At 40.1% G+C, this 22,971-nt stretch overlaps 2 long non-coding RNA genes across 2 annotated transcripts in view; one reads left to right on the top strand and one right to left on the bottom strand.

Moving 5' to 3' along the window:
- Nucleotides 1-90: 90 nt before the first annotated feature.
- Nucleotides 91-7,406, bottom strand: LOC147654721 (uncharacterized). The gene is made up of 4 exons (XR_015282987.1): nucleotides 7,162-7,406; nucleotides 3,335-5,711; nucleotides 1,505-1,681; nucleotides 91-193 (listed from the first exon to the last, which is right to left on the bottom strand). It is a non-coding gene; the product is annotated as an uncharacterized LOC147654721 (long non-coding RNA).
- A 7,281-nt stretch (nucleotides 7,407-14,687) lies between these two features.
- Nucleotides 14,688-22,971, top strand: part of LOC147654720 (uncharacterized) — a 33,647-nt gene continuing 25,363 nt past the window's right edge. The window contains exon 1 of the long non-coding RNA XR_015282985.1: nucleotides 14,688-14,817. This is a non-coding gene — a long non-coding RNA (uncharacterized LOC147654720). The remainder of the gene's footprint in view (nucleotides 14,818-22,971) is intronic.

Below are 22,971 nucleotides of genomic sequence, written 5' to 3'. Positions count from 1 at the left end.
GACAAAACCTCAGAAGGCAGATGGGGACAGAAAATGGCTTAGGTTAGCATTGAAATGAAAATGAATAGAAGGGATAGAAGATACAGAAGATGCAGAAGATTCAGTACCAGAAACTGGTACTGAAATGGGATTTAATGATAATTAAGCAATTCATTTTGTCTGTCTTAGCTTCATTCAAGACATTTTATTCCATCTGAAACAGAACAGATAATTTTATTACAATTTATTTTATTATTTTAAAATATGCTTTTAATTCTATTTTTAAAAAACAAAGTCATTGTAAAAATAAAAAAAAAGAAAAAATAAATTCCAAACTATAATTATATTAATTTTTATGACATTTTGTATTCTATATATTTTCGTCAAGTTGTGGGCAAAATTTATTTTGAAATAGCAAATTTTTCTGACAGCAAGTGTATTTGTATGTGCGTGCACACATGTGGCAGTGAGAATATAAAGATTGGATAATGACTTTTATGATTTTTGTTTCTGCTTTTAATTAAGTGATTTAAAAAGCAACTTAACTAAGGCCTATTCAGCTGCAGTTCAGTGACTTCTGTGCAAAACCAAGGCCTTTTCACTGGTTGTCTCGTGCTCAGAAGAAGGAAGCACGTGCTAACAAAGCTTTCTGTAGAGAGACTTCCTCTGCTCATCACCAAAAACTGCAGAGTTAGCATATATAGCCTTTCCCACCTCCAAGGGGAAAAGGTCCCAGGAGGACTGTGAGTGAAAACTCTCTGTAAAGTTCAGTCACTTCCAATTTACCTTGAAAGCCATAAAATACAATTCAGTTCATACATCTGGTGGCAAAGCTAGAGCAAGTGTATGTTCCTCATTAATCTCTTATGGTCTAAACTTCCTCCTTATTTAGTCCTCATATATTATTCCCATTTTCTCCCTCATTAGTCTCCAGTGGCTTTCATTTTTGCAGCAGGATGCCTGCATGAAATACTTTTCTTCCTTCTCTGCTAAATCCCAGGGTTTTGACACTGAAATTTAATTTTATGTGTCAAACTGATGTTTTCCCAATGTGTCTTTCATTCGTGAAGCTTTGGTTATCTATTTTTAAGGGAAAAACCCTCAAACAAACCTCAAAGAGGAAAAATATACTTCCAATAAATAATCTGTCACTGCTGATGTAAGAGAAAGTTAATCCTCACGGTCATTATTATGTCTTCAGAATTTTTCTCTGACATTTATTAACTTCTCATGAAAGGCAGGGGGGATTTCTTTTCCCAGTGGACCCTTCCCAGCTTGCTTTACAGGCCTCTGAGTTTTGGCAATAATCCACAAAAGGATGTCTGCTGTCACAGAAACCACATCAGGATTTTTAGCTTCCTAGTAAGTAATCACTGGGTCTGTGAAAGTGTTACCAAAGAAGTGGCAAAGATTTTGGCCCCCTCCCTCATGATGCTATAGATCTGCCGTGGACCAAGTTTTTTTCCCACTGATGACCCATGTGGTTTGGGGATTGTGCAGAAACCACATTAAACCCTGAAAGTACCTGGAATGACTGTTGGATAGCTCAGCTCCTCCCAGGAGCCACAGCCAGCTGTTGGGAATCTGCTGGAGTGCAGCAGGGTGGTGGGGAAGTAAAGCAGCAAAGGGCCTTTATATAATCTGTTTCTACTCCTGGGGGTGCTCGCTGTGCAACTCTAAAACTGTCAGTCCGTGTGATCCCCTTAGCAGAGAAAATCATAGAGTCAAAGAGTCATGGAATGGCCTGTGTTGGAAAGATCATCTCATTACAACCCCCCTGCCACAGGTGGGGACATTTTTCACTTGACCAGGTGGCTCAATGCTCCATCCAACCTGGTCCTGAACACTTCCAGGGATGGGGCATACACAGCTTCTCTGTGCAACCTGTTCCAGTGCCTCACCAGCCTCAGAATAAAGAATTTCTTCCCAATATACTCTAAACCTACCCTTAGTTTGAAGCTATTCCCCCTTGTCCTATCACTACATGCCGTTGTAAAATATTTGTCTCCATCTTTCTTGTAGACTCCTTTCAGGAACTGGAAGGCTGCAATTAGGTCACTCTAAAGCCTTCTCTTCTCCAGATAAATAACCCAAATTTTCTCAGCCTTTTGTAATAGGAGAAGTGCCCTCTAATCACCTTGGTGGCCCTCCTCTGAACCTTCTCCAGCAGGTCAATGTTCTTCCTGTGCTGGGAACCCCAGAGGCTCCAGGTGGGATCTCACCAGAGCAGGGCAGAGTGGAATGAGGGACAGAATATCCTCCCTCACCCTGCTGCCCATGCTGCTTTTGATGCAGCCCAGGATAAAATTGGCTTTCTGGGCTGCAAGTGCACATTGCTGGCTCATGCCTAGCTTCTCATCCACCAGCTCTCCCAAGTCTTTCTTGGCAGGGCTGCTCTTGATCTGTCCATCCTCCAGCTTGTATTGATACTGGGGATTGCCCTGACCCAGGTGCTGCACCTTGCACTTGTTGAAGAACATGAGATTCTTGTGGGGTGGGAAGAGCCAGCAAGGATGTTCTGCAATGTCTTGCCCAAAGGCAGGATCAGCTGTCCTTAAACCTTTCCTTACTGTGCACTCACAGCCAGAGCAAACAAATATCTAACATATTTCCTCGTAGCAAACCCTTCAAGCTGGATGGTAGAAAATTGGTTCATGTTAGCTCCTTTGCCCTTAGAATCCTCTGCCTTCCCTGGCTGGCAGTTGTAATCAAATGTCACCCACTGCCTTGCCAGGGCTTGGCAGGAGATTGCGCTGGCTTTGGCTGAGATGGAGTTAATTTTCTTCAGAGTAGCCAACATAGGCTATGTTTTGGGCTTGACCTGAAAACAGTATTGATAACTCAGGGATGTTTTTGTTATTGCTGAGCACTGCTTGCACAGAAAGGCCTTTTCTGCTTCTCACCCCACACCATCAGAGAGGATGCTGGGGGTATACAAGAAGTTTGGGTGGCAACACAGCCAGGACAGCTCAAGTGACCAAGGAACATTCATATGGAGTCATGCTCAGCATATAAAGCTGGGGAAAGAAGGAAGGGGGGAAATGTTCAGAATGACAACTTTAGTCTGCCCAAGTCCCTGTTTTGTGTGATGCAGCCCTTGGGATGGCTGAACACCTGCATTCCAATGGGAATGAATTCCTGGGTTTGTTTTTCTTACATGCATGTTTTTTGCTTTCCCTATTAAACTGTCTTCATCTCAACTCATGAGTTTTCTCATTTTTACCCTTTGGATTTTCTCCCTAATCCAGCTAAGGAAAATGAGCGAGCAGCTATGTGGGGCTGAGTTGCTGACCAGGGTTAAACCATGACAGAAATCCACCATGTCCCAAACTCTCAGATAATTAGCATTTCATACCTCAAGTGTTTCCTGCTGGCCCTGCCATGTGGCCCTCGGTCACAGCTGTGTCCCCAGCGTGGCTGTGGCAGTCACTGTCCGGCTGCTGTGGGAGAATGAGCACCTCTGCAGGGCTGCAGCACCTACCACCCTGGGCTCACTCTTCTCCAGGAGAAGACAAAAGAGATGATGTAAAATCTAAAAGGAGACGACTGAGCAAGAGAGATGAGTTCTGGGGAAGACTGCAGGTGTGTGACTTGGACTGATAGCACCAAGGTGAGTCCTTCTCTGGGTTTTTGTTCTTTTGAGCTATGCCAGTTTGAGAATTGGCATATCAGAGGTTAATCCTGCTGAACTGCTTCATGCATACAGTTATTGGAGATGGATACAGAGGATTTGCTGCCTGCATCATATCCTGCAATTGAAATTGCTTTGCAATGGGCTCTACATTGCTTCCCATGTATAATTCTTCTTAAAAGAGTAGCTCCTTAGATACATTCCAGATCCACATTAGCTCCTCCAAAATGGTGCAATAAATTCCCATTCCCCCTCTCCTTTCCAATTATTTGCACTTTTAGTTGCTTTTCTGCCTGAAATAATTTTTTATTGTTTTCCAGCAATAGCTGAATAAGTTCTTTGTCATGTGATGCATAGTGTGTCCTAATGGTTTTGGTGTGCCTGGCAGCTAAATGTTCTTCTCCCATTTATGTTGTGTGGCTACTGTTACCCCAAACAGAATTTGAGGGATTTTTTTGTTTGTTTGGTTTTTTTCTTCCCCTGTTCTGCAGTGTTGTTCTGTGCTTAGGGGTTCTCTTGCAGAAAAAAGACGGTGATGAAAAAAATTATTACTAGCTCATGAACAACAAAGTCCACTGAAGAGTGGGTGCAGTTTATGAGGAGTCACAGACGCTCATCTGTGACATGCTTTTCACATTGCTTTTTAATTTCCGGCTATATTGGCAGCCCCAGACACACAATGGATTTTGTTTGCCTTCTCCTTAGATGCTTGAGTGGAGTTTGGAAGCATTTCTTGGAACAGAATTAGTTCATTTCTGATATGCAAAGTGCACATTTGACCTGTCGTTCCACACACAGACTCTGACCCCAAGAACCAAATAACCAACTGCCTATTGAAAGATAACAGGTCTGTAGAGTCCCATGACCTCACAGAGCAGGACTAAAGGATGGAAGCCGTTGGAAGGACATCTCAGTCTCATAAAATCTCTGTTCTAGATCTGGGTATTTTCTGCAGATGATGCCCTGTCTTTAGCAGGGAGAGTAGAAGACAGGATGAAAGATTAGACAGGTTTTTATTGATACAGATCTAATTTTGAGAGTGTGTTCTGCTCACATGGCATCTGTAGTCTTGTTCCTTTTTAAAAAAGGCTTGAGGGAGACTGTTTCCAGTGTCCCCATTTCTTTTGCATGGTTAATGGGTGACAGTGCAGATTTTACCTGAACCAGCCCTGTTCCCAGTCACTCTTCTCCTGTTTACCTCTGGGATCAGATTACCTTCTTGCTACTTTTAACTCCTCAGAGATTTGTTCTCATCTTTAGACCTTGGCTGCAAACAGTGCAGGTTATACATAAATTGTAATGAGAACCACAGAAGCTCAGGTTAATACAAATGCAAAATTCAATAGGTCATGAGACACCAAAAACCTTCACAAAAAACCTTTGAGAGTTGCCCACTTGTCTGGAGTTTCTACCAATAAAGAATGTCTTAAATCCTCTATTCCTTTTCAAGCTGACTACACAGTAAAAACTATTAACACTTTGCTGTACTTCACATCAGGGAGCTGGAGAGCCAGGCTTTGTCACATCTGGAACTTCGTGTGCTGTCCAGCAAATTCTTTTCTTCACAGTGAAAACTGAGATGAAAATTTCCTTTAGACAGCTGAGTGTACTGGAGACTATGATATAATACTGAGGTCTTTGTGGAAAACTGATAATGGCAGCAGGTGGTATAACATAGGAAAATGTGAAAAACTGAGCATCACTAAAATCTGTAAATAAAAGTAGTGAGAAATCTGAAAGATAATAAGCACAAAACTGATTGCAGTTGCAGAAAAGTTGCAGAGGGGCCTGTATTTGATTCTGTAAATTGAATCATGCATGGTTATAGGATTGCCTAGAAATAACAAGAGTAGCATGTTGATGATAAAATATAATATCACTAAAAGCAATCTCTAATCTTCATAAAAGCAAGAGAAATTAAAAATAAGAAAATATGACCAGTGATTTGCCATTGGTTTGAATGGGACCTAGAGCAGTTTCTTGTTCTGTAATTGAAGCAGCTTCTGCTTCCTCACCACCAGTGATGGGTGTCCAGCATTGCAGGGCAGAGATACTTGCAGTAATCCTGGTAATCTCAGCTCCTCCAAGATGTCCACAGTTTCTTTTGAGATTAAAAAAAAAAAAAATAAAAAAAAAAATGACATCTATGAGCAGCCCTGTATTCCAGATCTCAGTGTGTTTGGTGAACAATTGTTTCTCTTTAGTTGTCACAATAGCTTTGTGTTCCTCTAGCCCCCTGAGAAAACTGCATATAATTCCTACACTCTTGCTAACCAGGAGTTTGAAAAATCGTCAGGATTTGACTATTTCACCCAAAAACCTACTGAACTCAATTGATTTTGACTGTCAGTTACTCTGGGTAGGATTGCTGGTTGAACTTCTGCTCTTACAGTGCTCATGCAATATAAAGAATGTACTCCCTTACATAAGATCAGAACACCTGGCATTTCTTCTGAGACTGCAGGGAAATAAAATCAAGGTACCACATGATTCTGTGGACCTTCTCCTGGGGATTTATTCAGTGAGATACTGACCATCACCTGCCTCATGGATGGACATGAGAGCATTTGGACTAACTTGCCATCTCAAAATCTGGATCTTTATCTAGGGCTTATCTAAATATCCGAATCTTAACCATGTCAAAAAAAGCTCTGTGTTATTTCTCTTTCCTTGAGATCTCAATGAACTTAAAATCCTGCTATGAAGAAAGGAAAAAAATGCAATCAGATTTTATATGTTTCCTTAGGCTAGTGTCTTTAAACAGTAGCATTTCTAGGCTGAATTTTCCAGCCATGTGCTCCACTGCAGTACCTTAAGTTCCACATTCTGAGAAACTGAAATAAAAAGCTGAAGACTGCTCATATAGACATTATTTTTACCCATTAAGTCACTGATTTTTCCACATTAATGACAGGATAAAAGATATCGGGCTTCAATTCAGATTATGACAGTATTTAATATCTTTTCCACATACAACTTCCAAATAGGAGACTTTCTCCCTTGATTTCATGGGAATTTTGTGAATTCCAGTATGTACATTTTTCCAGCTGTAGTATTTTATTTGAAATTGGAAATTGCCAATTGAAATATCACCTTTCCCATGGAAAAGTTGCTCATACGAAATCTTAGCAACATAAATTTATTTGAATTACTCAGGTTAGATGGTCTCTATGCATAAAGCAGTGTCCTGAAATCTGAAATCATTCTCCACGGGAGTGAACACCTGGATCTTGGCTTGTTTCCCCATAGAGAAATCCACCACTACAAAATTGAAGGACCGAGAGGAGTGTGTTACATCTTTAGTCTAAGGTTACTTGAGGTAAACCTTTCCTTTGTAAATCTATCTTATGACAAAAAACCAACTCTGTTGAAGCATCCACCTGGTTTTCTTGGGAAGGACTGAATAAAAGCAGCTACTGCTGTATTCATGGGCTTGACTTTTTACTCTCAGTCTGGAAATTGCATCTGGGGGAAGCAGCTGACCAGGGAAAATCATGGCCTATATGATAACACTATCTACCTTTGCTATTTAAGAAAAAGTTTGTTATTACCTACAGAAAATAACCTAGCATTTTCCTACTCCAGTCAATCTGTAAATGTGAGATTCTGGATATATTCTGGCCTCTCCTGTGCTTCTGTCATGGGGTTGTGTCCTTCTCCAGCTTCTCTTGTCCCACAAAAGTAGCTCAGCCTTGCCTTCTCTTGTTTCCTGGAGCCTCTGGCTAGGCTGGCAAAGAAGTGATGCTTCTTCTCACTTGCCAGGCTGTCTGGTCCAGCCTTGGCTCCCTGCAGCTTTGAGGTCTGTCAGGTTTCAGGGGTTAGTTGGTGCAGCCTACTGTGACATGGGGTATTGTCCCTAGCAGCAGGAGTCTCAGACCAAAAGCTGTTCAGCTTCTAAGTGCCTTGCTGCAGGGATCCAGCCTGTCACAAGCATGAAACTGTAGTGTGTGCACTGCCCCACCACCGTGGGAACTGTACTTCTGAAAAAAAAGTGGCAGCCAGGCTGAGTGGAGCCATTTGTCTTCTCCTAAGCTAAGCAGTGAAGGATGCAGTGCAGAGGTGCTGCTGTATAAAACTTACTGCATGGTTTTAAGCACTGGTATGATCCTGGTAAATGTTAAAAGACAATTTGTGCAGTGAAGTTGAAGAACAATCTTGGTTTAACCAGAACTGCTCTGAGAGTTTGGTGACTGCTCAGGAACAGTGCTGCTTTCCTTCATGTTCAGGCTGAGATATTTGGTTGCGTTCAGCACAGCAGATGCTCTCAGATGGACTCTGCCTTCATCTGAGAGTCAATAACTTCAAGAAATTGAGGGCTTTGAAGGTTGGGTGTCTTGACACTAAATTGCATAGCCAAAGAAGAATTCACTGAGAAACTCTAGTGACAAAGGTAGGAAAAATAATGTCAGATTTACTGTTTTATGGCAGTTCCTGCACACAGTTTTGATCTATGACTTCTCCAGATGGCAAATATTTCTTGCTTATTCAGTGCAGCATGTCTGTGCATATGTTGCATATACATGTATGCATACATACATATCTATATATATCCTTTAATTCAGCTTTAATTCTCACTGAACACATCTCTAATTGTTCAAGCTTCACATTTTGTAAGAAGGCACAGCACAGACTCTCCAAATGTTCTTTTGCTTGTTCCTGCAATTCTGCTTATTGTGCATACAGAGCAGAGAAATCTGTCAGAATTTTGTCACCACCATCTGTAGCTGCTGTATGCAACATTAAATTGAGTTAGTAATCTGCACCTGTCAGTTTTCATTCTGATTGCTACATGCACACACAAAATCCCTGAACAGACAGGTATAGATAAATCTCTGAAGACTGTACATTACCTGTCTTTCTCCCATCCTGTTTCATTGCAAAAGAGCTATTTACCGTCTAAGTTAAAATGTCACCAGTTGCCCTCTGCAAGGATGATTGACTTTTCTTTCCCCTTCTCCTTGTGCCCACATATAAAAAAGAAATGAACACTTCATTTTGCCCATAAATCTGACTAGTTATATTTTGTTTAATAATCTTTGTGCTGTTGCTGGTCTCTGTTTAAATATTTTGGAATTTTACATGATCAGCAACTTGGACAAGATCTAATGGACTCTAAAAGGATTATATGAAATGCTAAGAATAAGATAATGTGCCATTTAAATAAACAAATACCATTTTGAGGGCCTTTTGCTATGACATAAAGCATCTTTGACTATTTTGGAAAGAAAAAGTAATCCCTAAATGTAAGACTTTAAAAACAGATAATATAAAACTCCAAAATAAACTCACCCCTCCTTTTGGAAACAGTATCTCTCTTTACTCAAGCTAGACAATTTCATAAGTCATCTTCATTTTTTGAAAAAGACATCCTAGAACGGCTGGCAAATCCAGTGATCCAATGGAAAGAATTTCTGGATGTTCAGCCAGTCTGATCCACATTTTGACATTTTATGTAAGGGAATAAAAACTGGTTTTCCCCCCATTACTACAGGCTGCTATTACAATAATTTCATGCAGATCTGGTTACACGCTCGCAGAAAAGTCATCAATGTATTGGAAGAAATGAAGAAGAAAAACTATTTCTGTTTATGTAAAACTTCTGGAGGCACATTGCAGGCTATTTGCTGTTTCATGGTGCAGCTTGCCATAGATCCAAGTTAGCAACAGCAGTGTGCAGCACAACCCTCAGTGACGGCTGTTAATGCTAGCCTGGAAGGCCAAATAATAAGATAATAATAAGACCAGTTGTACCTGGTCCCTAGAAGATCAGAGAAGTACATCCCCACACTAGACAGCTCAGGGAATGGCAGATGTGTTGAATGGTCTAACTAAAAAGTAGAAAGATACCACATGCCCTCCTAGAGACATTTCAGAAACTCCTTTTTTTAGGTGAGATTTTAAGAGGTGTGTTGGGTGCGAGACGTAGTGGGAAGTGGATTTCATTCAAGCAGTGTTTCACTGTGTTCTCACCTCTGGAAATAGACACATTTTGGGCTTCTTTTTAGAAGCCTTCCTATCAGCAAGACCTATGATTCAACATGTTAAACTGCAGTTTCTGGCACCATTGTGGTTAATGACTCTCTTTCTGATATCTTCTCTGCTAGTTTCTGACTTACCTTTCTGAAACATCTATGAGCTGTCTGCAGCATAGTGTGAAAAAATCCAATCATGCACTTTATAAACTACACGGTGTCTTGGGGAAAATAACCATATTCTCCTGACTTATCTCTTCCAACCTTTTGTATGAGTTGGTGGTAGCTGTCAGACTCAAGACAGACTCAGTCACAGCTTGGGTGTTGCATCCAGGCCACAAAAAACAGCTTGACCATTTTGGCAGACAAAGGTGATGAGGAAAAATAGATGAAGAAACCTAAGATATTCCTTGATCCCAACCCCTGGCTCCTTCTGGTAGCTGTTGGAAAATCCATGATTCTGAGAACATTGGCAGGCTGGATGCCTTGGATGTGCTATCCCTCAGTCCCATGGTCATGGTCCAATGAGTGTAGTGGATGGATGTAAACCTTTGCATGTTCAGTCTCTGTTACACTGTGTGGTCTTCCTGCTTTGTGCCTGCAGCTTTCTCCTCCTCAAGATTGAAATGCTGACTCTCTGCTTCTGACTTATTTTCCACTTGGCCTCCTAAAAACTCTAGTTAAAGATCTTTCCTCCAGGTCATGCACTTTGGATTATATTTTAGAAAACAATGATGACAGGGTAATGGCCAACCCCAAATCTCAATGGGTCCTCTTACTACTGAGCATAGTTCTTGCTCCAGCACTCCAGCCAAGGTCTCAGCTTTTAAGTCAGTCTAGCAGACTGCAGCCACTCCTTGGGTATGTTATCCTTCCTCCCCCTACACTGCTTGTATCAGCCCCTGGCAGGCTCCTCTGGAAGGCTTCAGGTGTATCTGTGCTGGGGGAAAGAAGCTGTGCCTGCCTGCCCAAGCTCTGGGAGAAGAGGCCCAGGAGAGATGGACATTGTGAGAGTGGGCATGTGGTCATGCTGTGGGGTACAGCTGAACAGCTCCAGGAGCTGTGCTCTGCACCCCCATCTGCAGCTTGTATGTGCAGACACCACTCTGCATTGTGTTGATTTTGTAATGACAACGAGCATTTAAAAAAGGTTTTTTTTATTTTTTAGTGTATCTGGTGCAATTCCCAGCTGAGTAATGGGCTCATTGAGCATGGTAAAAAAAAACCATCCTCTTAGGGTGCCAGAACAGCCAGTGCCTGTCAGTTACTGCTGCTCACTAGGTTGGCATGCTTAAAAATAGAAATGACAGTCATGTCATACTTGCATGCAGTGGCCTTGGATTTCCTCCACCAGCCCACAGATTCAGGAAGTTCTTAGGTTATGGTAATATAATTATTCTAATATTGATTTTATTTGGCATAGATATATTAGAAACACAAGTAGCTCCAATTTCTTCCTTAGTTAGAAGTCCATTTAGTGTCTGATCAACAAACATAAGTGAAAACTACAGTTTGATACGGACTTCAGTTAAAATTAAGGATCGAGGCAATCTAGGAAATGCAAATTGTGTGAGGACCCTGGAAGCAGGACCTTGTATTCAGCCAAACTGAAATGAAAACAGAGCAGAAGTGAGGCTTAGCAAGTAAGTCAGTAAGGGGAGATGAGTAAAGGAAGATGTTTTAAAAGACTTGTGGAATACAAACAGTATAGTAGGGAAACAGCAGAACAGTGAACGCCACAATAAATGAGACAAATCTGTATGTCTGTGGATGTGTCAAACAGGGAAAGCATCATTGGTCTTTTACTTACAGGAAATAGCAACTTGCTACAGTAGAAGGGTTGAATGAAATTGAAAAGGCAGGACATAATAAAAACAGATTTCTTGTTCCAGCCCATTCAAATTCAGGTATGGTCCACTGGCTTTTGTTGAAAGTTCCAGTTTTTTATAAAGAAACACAAGAAGATGTACTTCTCCAGCAGTAGTTCCTTCCTTGAAGAGTGAGATGCTTAGTCAGAGCACAAGTGTTTTTGTTCCTCTTGGCCTCCATAGACATTGATGGGATGGTGCCATCAGTGACTCAGAAAGCTCAATGATACGTTAGGAGTTAATGTCTCTGTTCTTCAATGTTTGTAATACATTGGCTCAATTTTTTAAAAAAAGTTTCTTACACTTTCTGTAGTCTCTGTGGTGTGACTAAGATAACTAAATATATTGAAAGGGAGTTTGTACATCTATGTTGGGATGTGTTGCAATATCCTGAAAAAGTCCCCTTCTTCTGCAGGGCACAGCCTGCCTCATGAGCCCACAGAAGAACACTGCTCAGAAGAGATGATTGCCTAAGGGTAGGACAGGGCCTGTGCCAAAGAGGAAGAAGCTGGTCCAGAGAGCTCTTGCATGGTGCACTGTGGCTGGTCCCACAGCAGCAGACAGCAGTGGGAAAGCAAGCTGGAGTGCAGGATCCTGAGAACATGGCCAGCAAATCCTGCCCAGGGGACCAACAGCAGGCCCTCCACAGCCAAACCCAACAGACCCTGGGACTGCAGATTGTCTTGACAACAGATGGATATACATGTTTGCTCTCAGTCTGAAGTCTGGTCACAGTCCTTGTCAAATCCCCAAAAATGTTGCCTTCTGCCAGCAAGCATTACTACTGTTTTATCTGGATGGAACCAAGAGTATCAGACTTTCATCCAGACACTGGGGGCCACTCTGGATTTACACTGGAATAACACCAATGTTACTGAGGTCAGAGTCTGGCAGTGGGTGAGCAGAAACAGAAATAGCTCCATATCATGCAAAGGAGACAAAGAAATTTGTCATGAAATGTGATGTGACAGAAAATCTAAGTAGGTTCATGAGAATAGACAGACTCAAAATATATTTTGTCTTTTTTTAAAAGACTTTCATGACCTATATAATTTAATACATAAAATATGTATTTATTTGTGTTCATAATTTGAGTTTTATATACAATGAAAAGACATAGCCCAAGCCTTCCAGATTAAAAACCTGTGTAAATCAAACATGCACACAAGATGTTTTTGGAAAAATGTTTCAACACCAATGTCTTTCTTCTACTTCCCTGAAGGTCTACGTAGTAAAAGGATGGTATGGCCCAGCTAATAAAAAATATGTTTATCAGAGTAGAACCCATAGACTGAATATCTCAGGGCCTGTGTAATTCAAGTCAGGACAAGAAATACATTATTTATATTTCTGGGAGGGAAATGCAAATAAAACTACATGTTGGCAAGGATTTCTAATTTAACTCTAGGCCTTTCAGAGTAAGAATCTTCCCCCACCCCAAGCAGAAACTAGAAATGAAGGTAAAAATAGGGCTTAAAGTTTATTTTAAGAAAGAAAAATAACACATAGAAGGATAAGTGAAATCTCTCAAATGCAGAGAGACAGTTTTTGAAATTAACCCAAAAATAAGAACAGATTGGATTGTATTACTCTGGCAAAGAGACAAGTTCATCTGTTGTTGGACAAAAGACTCAATTCATTAAAAATTACTTAGGTGGACACAGATATTTTTGATATTTCACCCTCTGTGCTGGAGTCAAGATGGTGATTTTCTACCTGATTTAAAATTGAAAAAGGCACTTTTGTGCCATAGAAGATACATGAGAAAGCTAAAATAAAACATAAAGCAAATAACCCTTTATATTAAATTAGAAGGCTTCAGCTAGATATCTGGAGGATGTCAGTAACAATGTTTGAGTGGGAATGGATCTAGGCCAGAAGTAGCTTTTTCTTCTGTCCTCTTGTAATTGCAAATCACTGTTCTTTGAATCATAAGCAAAAGTAAGAGAATCATGAGAGGCCCATGCCTTGCTTTGAAAAAAACTGTCTTCCAGAGAAGCCCTCATGATAGAGTTGATCAGCATGGATAGGATGGGAAGCTATTGCATACAGGAGCAGTATGAAGTACATCCTGACTGTACCACCCCTGCAGGCTTCATCTCCACTCACTCGTGGGCTGCTATGCTTGCTCTGCCACTGAAGCTGTCTGCAAGGCTGAGTTCATCTGTGGGGTGCAGGTGGGAGCAGAATGGAGGTCAGTGCACAACAAGTAGTGCAAGGTGCTGCTCTGGGGACACTGCTGTAGGTTGTGGCCACTCATGCAGAATATAAAGCTCTTTGTAAATGCACACTTCTGATATCTCCCATCTTTTCTGATGGTCAACAATTGTGTCAGGTGTGCCAAACCATGTATTCCTTCTTTTTTTTTTGCATTCATGTCATCAGCTGGAAGGAATATCAGAAGTTTTTCCACCTAACACCTTTATGAGTTACCTGGAGGAGAATGGCACATAGCAAAACCCATGATTCATAGAGATAGATTTGGTTAGTACACAGACTGCAAACTCCCTGTATACCAGCCACTCCTCTGCCTTTGTCTTTGAGTTTCTCAGGACCCAGTGTGGTTTTTAATCAAGATCCTCAATAGGAATGCCATAATGAGTCCAAATTGAAGTTAATGAAAAGTAGCACTCAGTTGTGACCTCAGAGTAGATTCACAAATTTTTCAAAGGACTGTATTTTCACCATTTTCTTTACATGTTGGAACTAGTTGGTGATATGAAGCCTAAAGAGTTATACTAATCAGGCTTGGAAGTCCCTTTCCCAACTACACATGATTAGTTCCCTGTCTTAAACAGAGATTTTCAAAACACACCTGGAGAAAAAGTCTTCTCATAAAAAGCAGGAGGGAGAGAAGTGCACCACAGAGAAGCGCCACACATGCTTCCCTGAAGTGTAAGTCATATTCATTTGTCTAAACATAACTGTAATATAAATAATAGAAAAGAAATAAGATCATAATGAAGGTAAGCTTAACCAAATCAACACACAGAATATACTGTTGTGTCTCCTCTTCATTTTTGTAAACCCTGAGAATCAGTACTACCACTTTTTTGAGATGTGTAATGATAATCAGAAATAGTTTTCCACTTTTCTTTCCTCTGACTGCCATTTTTTCCTTTTTTAGTTCATACTTATCTATTAATATAAAACTGCTCTTATTTCAGAAGTATTCCTACAACATGGCGTGTCTTGTGCTAGCCCTTTAAATTTAGTGATAATGCCCTCAAATCAACTAATTACAGTCTACTCCCTTCACCTTTTACAGCTGGCTGCTCCCTTACTCTTATGTCCTCCCCACCTGCTTCCTGGATCTCTGGGATTGAAGCTTGTTCTTATAAGCCTTTCTACAACAGCAGCCTGTAATGTATGTTTTGGTTGCTAGTGCTGTGTCCATTTAGGGAGCTTTATATGTGTGTGTGTGTGTATGTATATATAGTTTATATAACTACAGGTTCAAAGGTATGTGCATTAAAAAATACTTTCCTCAGCTTGTCATGGTGTGAGGTGAATTAACTACTGAGCTCTGTATACTGACCATGTCATTCACAGGCAGACAGAGAAATGTAGTCTAAGAAAGGGGAAGATGTAAGTTGAAGTGGATCTGCCTTTGTGTAGACATGGAGGTAAGGGAGAGGTTTTTCTTCCTTCAGAGGTGTGTGGGGGACAGCAGCTCAAGATTAATGCAGGAGATCTACAGGTCTTTAAGATTTTGAGGTGTGTGCTCTTGAAGTCTATGGTAAAATAGAACCTGTCTCTGCAGCTGAACAACTTGAGGAAGGTGGTGAAGGATAAGAAATAATTACATGAAGAAAATTATTTTGTCAGCAATTGAAATTCTGCTGAAGTGACTGTTTCAAGGAAAAAAAAAAAGAAATAAAAAAGCTTTTCTAAATGTATTGAACAGATCAGTTATTGGAAATCTACCAGTATGGTGAAAAGAACACCTCTGGTGGGCAAGAAGCTAAGGAATGAGGAAAAAATCTGTCTTCTTTTCCAGTCAGTGTTCTTAAATTTCTCTAATGAGGAATATATATATTTGCTGATCCAGATTGTCTATGAAATAATAAGGATAGCTTTTGGTTGCTAGAAGAAATTCCTGATGGGGCTTTGGCTGCAGGATCTGGGGCTCAATGAGAATCCCTGCTCAGTGATGCAAAGAGGTTTATGCAGTACAGCCATCAAAATGGATGATCTGGCTGGTAAAAGACATGCACAATCACGAGTAAAACTTCAAGCCCTAATATGCCAGGCAGAGATCTTTCTTGGTTTCCCCAGGTTTAGTCTCTCACCTTGCAGAAATCCATCACCACTTCACAGGATCAGACTTTAAGTGTTCTGGTGGCAGGTAAAACTATAACTGAAAATGCGGTTCCTGTTTGATGAAAAATAAATGCCATCCTGCTGAGAGCAGCTACAGCCTTGGAGTCAGCAGCACTTAGAAAGGATAAATTACCCTTATAGCTTTCTTGAAATATCAAGCAATTTAGGAGCTCCTGGGGATTAATTTAGAACGGAAGCTGCCCGGAGGCGCTGACGCTTTTTGTCTCGGCTCTACCTGTTACACCAAAACTCAACCAGTGCCATTAGTTTTATGTCTGGAAAATATTTTTTTGGCTGTTCATGTTGTCTGCAAGGTTGTTTTGTGCCTAAGCAGATGAAAGAGCTGGACTGAGGTATTCAGAAGAAAAAATGGATTGCATTAAGTAAACTGTGCCCAAAATTTTTGTGTTCTATCCATTAATTGCTAAGTAATAATAACATCTGTGGTAAGGATGTATTATTTTACCCAGTTTCCAGTTGCAGAGCTCAAACTTTTTCCTAATTCTCAGTGCTAACTTCTGCCATTTGGATTATTAGATAGTGCTCTGAAAAATGAATTCTCAAGTATTATGGACCTGCATTTCATAGCATGGCAATAAAAGTCAAAAATGGTTTTATTGTAGGTGCCAACAGAAAGATGTCTCCATGAAAGCTTTTGCCTCTCAACTTCATAGTCTATGGGGGTGAGGAATATTCCTTAAGACCAGCCCAAGTCTCCAGAGTATTCATTGTGTTGCAACAATTACTTTGGTTGCTGCTTTATTTTTTTCCCTTTTCTTTTCCTTTTTTTTCTTTCTTCTCTCCCCTCTCTCCTTCTTTTATGTATTTCTTCTATGTAGTTATGGAATAATACATTTTTATGTATTTCTCCTTCTATTATGTATTTCTCCTTCTTTTATGTATTTATACATACATATTTATGCATGTATAAATAATTATGTATTTTTATTATTATGTATCTCCTTATTTTATGTATTTATGTATTATGCATTGTATTATTTTATGTATATAAATACATATTTATGTATTTATGTATTTCTCCTTCTTTTTATGCATTTCTGTGAAAACATGGGTTTTTAGTCTGTTGTATCATAGGTGGTGCTGCTTCCAGAGGTTTTGATAATTCAGGGGTATTAGAAAGATAAAGCAAGTTTTTAACTTTCTATCTGGTCTTTCAAGAGCGATCAGTAACAGTATCAGATGAAATCTGTGGAGTGCAGGTTGCAAAACAACAGTGTACAATCCAGAGATGCTTTAGTAAATGGGGGAATAGTAGGCTTTTGGAAGATTTGTCCCAGTAAAGAATTCAGGGCATGCAGCTCAGTTCCCATGTGAGCTGCTATGTGGGCATGTCTAACCCAGGAGATTGGAACAGACAATTAGAATACTCTCTCCTGGCTGAGGGGTATATCAAGACATATCTTAATGGGATGGCTGAAAAGCTGAGAGGAAATGAGCCTGCTGGGACATCCGAGTCTAAAATGGTGATCAGCTGTTAAATTTCAGCTTCATGAATATTTCGAGGCAGAGATAAGTTTTAGATACCTGGAAGCTGTGCAGTGGTCCAGCTGGGTATCACTTCAAGATTTTCATGCAGTTGTAATTATGTGGGGCTGGGTTTATTCTAGATAAAGTGAGATTAATAATACTCAGTAATGAATGCTGTCCCATAGTATTTTCTTTGACACCTCTTCTCTGCCCAGGTATGATTTAAACATGTGAATTTCACTTACATGTGTGTTTTCCTGCTGACTGGATTTCTCTAAATTGATCTTGTTGCTGGTTGCAGTAAAGTCAAAGATTTTCACTACTCTTTCCTCTGTGTATGACCTAGTGCTGTTTAGGTATTTCCATTTTGTGATTCAGTTTAGTTATCAAGCCGCACAGTTCCTTTCTCAGGCTTTCTTCAGTCTTTCAAAAATAACATTATTTATTTATATTTGCCAAGCAAGTGAGGTGTGGTGAGGACTTTGTGAGGCAGGGAAGACTGAGTCAGTCTTACTCTCTTAAAAACAACATTTAAAATTGTTTTGTAAAGTGGATTCTTTCAAAACAGGCCTCTGGCTCTACGTTCAGAGACAGCAGATAGTGAAAGAAATTTTTTGTTCCATTTTACATCAAAATAATTTTGATGAAACAACTACAGAATACTATTTATTACTTTGTTGCCTTTTTATCTCATGTGAAATCAGTAGTGGTTAGATGGTTCTGTGCATGGAGTAGATTCCCATCTCTCACTAGATTGGTATGTATGAACTGGTGAGAAAGCTGGGAAATTCTCATTTTCTTTGTGTATGGTGATACTATTTTACATATAGTATTTTTTCCTCTGGGAAAAGCTTTTCTCATCTCTGTGCATTTTAATTCCTTGATCTTAAGCTGATGCTATTGGCAGTCAAATGCAGAGAAGAAAAACTGAACATCTAGAGGTGGGAGTATGAACTTAGCTTGATGCAAGTGACTTTCCTTTTCCTGGCTTCCATATTGAATCCAGGATAAAGGCTAAAGGAATAGCTAAAGGAAGCTATTATGAGAAAAGTAGGGAAGGGGAGGGGTGTCTTAAAAATATTTATTAGATATAAAACCTACATAATACAATTCTGAGATCTTTTAGTGCTCCTTCCCTTGATTTCTGTAACATTAAATGAAAATTTTGACAGTATTTGTGAATGAGTGATTACTAACACAGCACTGGCTAAAAGGCAGCAGACCAAGTATGGACAGAGGCTACATTAGTTTTCACTGCCAGTGAACTTCTTTCCTAAGTTTGACATGTCTATTATTCCAGATCTGAGACATTCCTTACAGCAAAAGCTAGGATTCTATAAGCAGTACTATTTAAATCAAGATTATTTTTGCTTTTTTGTATTTGCTCCAAGATTGGAGAACAGGGCGGGGAGGGGGGGAACAGCTTCTAGAAACTCAAATGCCAAGCTGGTGATTATTCTATTTCTCCTTAAAAAGGATGCCAAATTTTTCCATCACACAACATTTCTGTACCGCTTTTTCTGCACCACTGCTTACAGTTCATATATGTTCTGGCAGAGATCCAAGTGACTTCAGTAAAAGCAGGACCAAGAGGGAGAGGGTGGAGTGAAAGGTTATAAGTTCATCAAGAAACAATTCAAATCAAATTGAATCATACCATCTTAAAGAAGTTATTTAATATAACCATGTGGTCTTAAATTAATCACCCTAATAATCCACTGATTGCTAGGTTGCCTTTATTCCCTGCTTAAAATTTGTTATGTAAATCCCATGAGAAGTTTCATCCAATAGTGTCACTGCAAGAGCTTGGTGGAAAATGAGAGGGAAGAATGTGTTCAAGCCATAGAGGATCTTGAGGTAGGTCCTGGAAGAGGGGACAAAATACAGTTTATCTCCCTCGAGTATTTTCTGCACCATCTCCCTGGCTGATATCTAGGCACATGGTGTGATTCCTGGGGCTGTCCTGTGCAAAGCTAGGACCTGGACTTTGTTGATCCTTGTGAGTCCCTTCCAAATCAGGATATTCTATGATATAGCTTTCACAGAGGTCAGTTTGTTGTCTATCTATGCCTTTCACAAGAGGCAAGGTTCACATAGGGTTCCTGTATCTACCATCTGCTGCCTTCCTCCATCCTCCATGGATAGATTGAGTGCCTTTGCAAAAATAACCCAAGCAGAATTTTAAACATAAGACAAATAAGAAGTTGCATCACAGAAAAAAAAGATAAGAGAAAAATTTGGACTTGTAAATCTCATACATGGGTTGGATAGCATTAAACATTATATCTGTTTCTGAAAGCATATGAACTAGCCTCTTTTTTTAGTAGTATTTTAAATAATAAGTGTTATGACTTTCCTATTTTATCCCTTGTTAAAATGCAAAGAACTCTGACTTGGAAGAAAGCATTTTCAATGAGCAAGCTGGCCCTGCCAAGCTCTTGATGTTCACAGCCTTCGTTGTGGGTCAGTGGGTTGTACTGTAGCAGCACCTCTTGCCATGGGCTGTGTCCACTGCTCACTGGAGTGGAGTGTTTTCCCTCAGGGGCAAATTGCTTCACTTGTCTTTTGTTCATTTGCACAGCAACTTTCTCCCCCCCAGCCCACTCCCTCCTCCCCCAGGGAAGCTGCAGGGAAAACTTGAAAGAATATCTCTGTGTGTTTCGTAATGCTCTCTTGTTTTGCTGGCTGGGATAACATCCAGATACCATGTAATAGGTACAATTTAGACCTTCTGATACAGCAGTGTGCCCAGGTGGCCAAGAAGAAGGCCAAAGACACTCTGGCTTGCATCAGAAACAGTGTGGTCAGCAGGACCAGGGAAGGGATTGTCCCTGTACGTTCACCGGTGCTGAGGATGTGCCACGAGTGCCGTGTCTGGTTCTGGGCACCACACCACAGGAAAGACAAGAAAGAGGGGTTGGAACCTGCCCAGAGAAGGGCAGCTCCAGAGAGGAATCTGGAGCACAAGTCTGAGGAGAAGGGTCTGATGGAACTGGGCTTGCTTAACCTGGAGAAAAGGAGCCCAGGGGGAGCTTATCACTGTACAGCTCCCTGAAAGGAGGGTGTAGACAGGTGGAGGTTCGTCTCTTCTCCCAGGCAGCAAGAGATAGAACAAGAGGAAATGGTCTCAAGTTGCATCAGGGGAGATTTAGATTGGATATTAGGAAAAATCCCACTGAAAGGGTTGTGAAGCATTGGAACAGACTGCCCAGGGAAGTGAATTAGAAGACACATAGGTGCAGCACCCCGGAACACGTTTTGGTGGTGGACTTGGAAATGCTGGGTTAATGGTTGGACTTGATCTTAGAGGTCCTGCCCAACTAATAATTCTGTGAAGTGTCTTTATGACTGTTGAGAAAGTCAATCATTGACATGTTCAATAGGGGATCTGAGCTGCTAATTGCTGTTTTTAACTTTGAAAGGATGGCAGGAAAGCTGAATGTGCCTTCTGAACCTGTGTTCCTACTGGTGTTGCTGACTCTCACACTTGGCCATAGTGCACTGTCTGCCTAAAGAAAGCTGTTTTGTTTTTAACCTGACAACTTTGGCCAGCTAAAACTGTAATGTTGATTTTGTGCTTATTCCTGGAAGCAGTACAGCAAGTGCAAGGTGCAAACCTTTGGGGACAGACTGATTTGGAGGTGGATAAATCTATACATCTGTATGGCTCTTAGTGCTGGAACACTGTGGCCTGTTCAAACATTGTCAGTGTGACTGTAATGTTCTTGGACAATGACATTGCAGAAAGCAAAAGTTGTGGCCAAATCCCATGGACATGATTTAGAGCAGGTTTTAGGTAGGGGTAGAAAGCTCAAGAAATTTGTCCCAGTCAGTTATTGCCAGGATCAGTTACAGGATGATTACAGCTGGGATGATGGGAGTAGGAGGGAGAAGAATAGGAGGGCTGATCAGTCTTGTGTGGTTTTGTTTCATAAACAGGTGTTAAACATGTGCTATTACGATGTGAAAGGTCTGATATTAACACTGGGACAGAGACAGGCAGTGAAAAATTAATTATGATTTGGAGGGAAACTGGGATCCTGCCCAATCTGACTTGCTGTAGGCTGAAACCAGGAGTTTTTCTCCAAGCCCTATCCTTCCTGAAGGGAAGCCCTACCCTCCCCTGAGGGTCCCCCTGAGGTACACTCCCCTGAAGTGTTATGCAAGAGCCAAACTTTAGTACCAGAAGTAAGGAATCTACCTCTGGCAGTGTCAGGTGTGAGCAGATGTCAACGTCTGCTGCCTGTGTGACTTGATGATGGAGCTTTCCATGGAAATGTTTATTCTGAAGGATATCATAGTAAAAGGACAACATTTGTTCAAGTTAGAATGTGCAGGAATTTCTGCCAAGAAGAAATCAAACCTAGAAAACTGCGAAGATACTCAATCATCTTTTTCTTTATTTCCCCCCCCAATATTCTTGCCTAGAGCTTGTTTTAGTCTCCTCATGTTTGCACAAATGTGTAGGTCAGTATCTTAAAATGCACTGTTAATTTGAGTTCTGCTTGCAGCTCTTGGTATAGAGGGTCTTTGAGTTGAAACAGACAGGTAATACACACCATTTCTTATGCTCTTGTAATTGGCCTTTCATCAAAATGTAATTAAGAGCCTACTAGGAGTAATTTAGTAAAACTGTTTCTGCTTTGAAGGAAATACAAATCATATTGGGACTGTCAGTCTTTACCATTAAAGAGCTTCAAACCTTATTAAAATCTCAGTCAAATTCTACTGAGGTTAACTTAGAGGGTCTGATAGATGGGAATGTTTATTATCAGTTTACTTCTTATTAATTAATTCCATACAAAATTCTAAATATTATATGTTTAAAATATTATATATGTCAACAGAAGTTTGTACAAAAGTCAGTAGATTTTAGAGGTATTCTTCTAACAGAAATATCTGGATGCATTTCTTAATCATAAATTGGAGACAAAGGAGAGCCATTTTTTCAATTTTCAAAAACATAATAATGTCCCTGATATAATAAACATGTACATAAAATGGATTCTGATACTATATTTGAAGACAGTTTTTTAATGACTTGACCTCGTCTGTTGCTTCATTTTAATTTCTAGGCCTAACCATTTCTTGGCATCTGAACATGCAGTAACTTGTTAGATCCTATTTCCATACCAGTCTACAGAATATTTATTTTGTCAAGAAGGTTGGTCTAAGATGATTGACCTTATGTAATTTAAATATCAAATTGATTAACATGCTAGGATTATCATTGGTAATGCTAACCCCAAACAAACAGATATTTTTTATTTCTTTTTCAAATTTTTTTTTTTTTTTTAATATTTTCCGGTGTTATTATTTCTGTTGTTTTGACTCTTCATGAGGAAAAATTAAATTAATCTCCTTTTCTCAAGTAAGCATTTAGGGATTCACATAGTATATTTGTATATATATATGTATTATATTTCCCATAGTAGATTTTAGGGGATTTGTTTATATCCATGGATTTCTTGATCTCTTCACTTATAAACTCACTAGATTTGAGGTCTTAAATCCTTGGAAAGGAGTTTTGCTAGAAAATGTCAGTATTAATAAAGACTGAAACAGGCTGCGGAGCAAATTTATGAATTCTGCTGGTACCAGCAACTATTATCTGTGCTGTTGGAAATGAGAAAATTAGGAGCATATCCTTCCTAGAGAAACACTCTGGGAACAATGATATACTTGACTTCTGCCAGATTCCAGTAATGCC

This window comes from Cyanistes caeruleus, chromosome 2 (assembly GCF_971803275.1).
Source record: "Cyanistes caeruleus chromosome 2, bCyaCae1.hap1.1, whole genome shotgun sequence".
In the NCBI taxonomy this organism is placed as follows: domain Eukaryota; kingdom Metazoa; phylum Chordata; class Aves; order Passeriformes; family Paridae; genus Cyanistes; species Cyanistes caeruleus.
The sequence above is the reverse complement of the archived record's forward strand: the minus strand, read 5'-3'. Positions and strand labels throughout refer to the sequence as shown.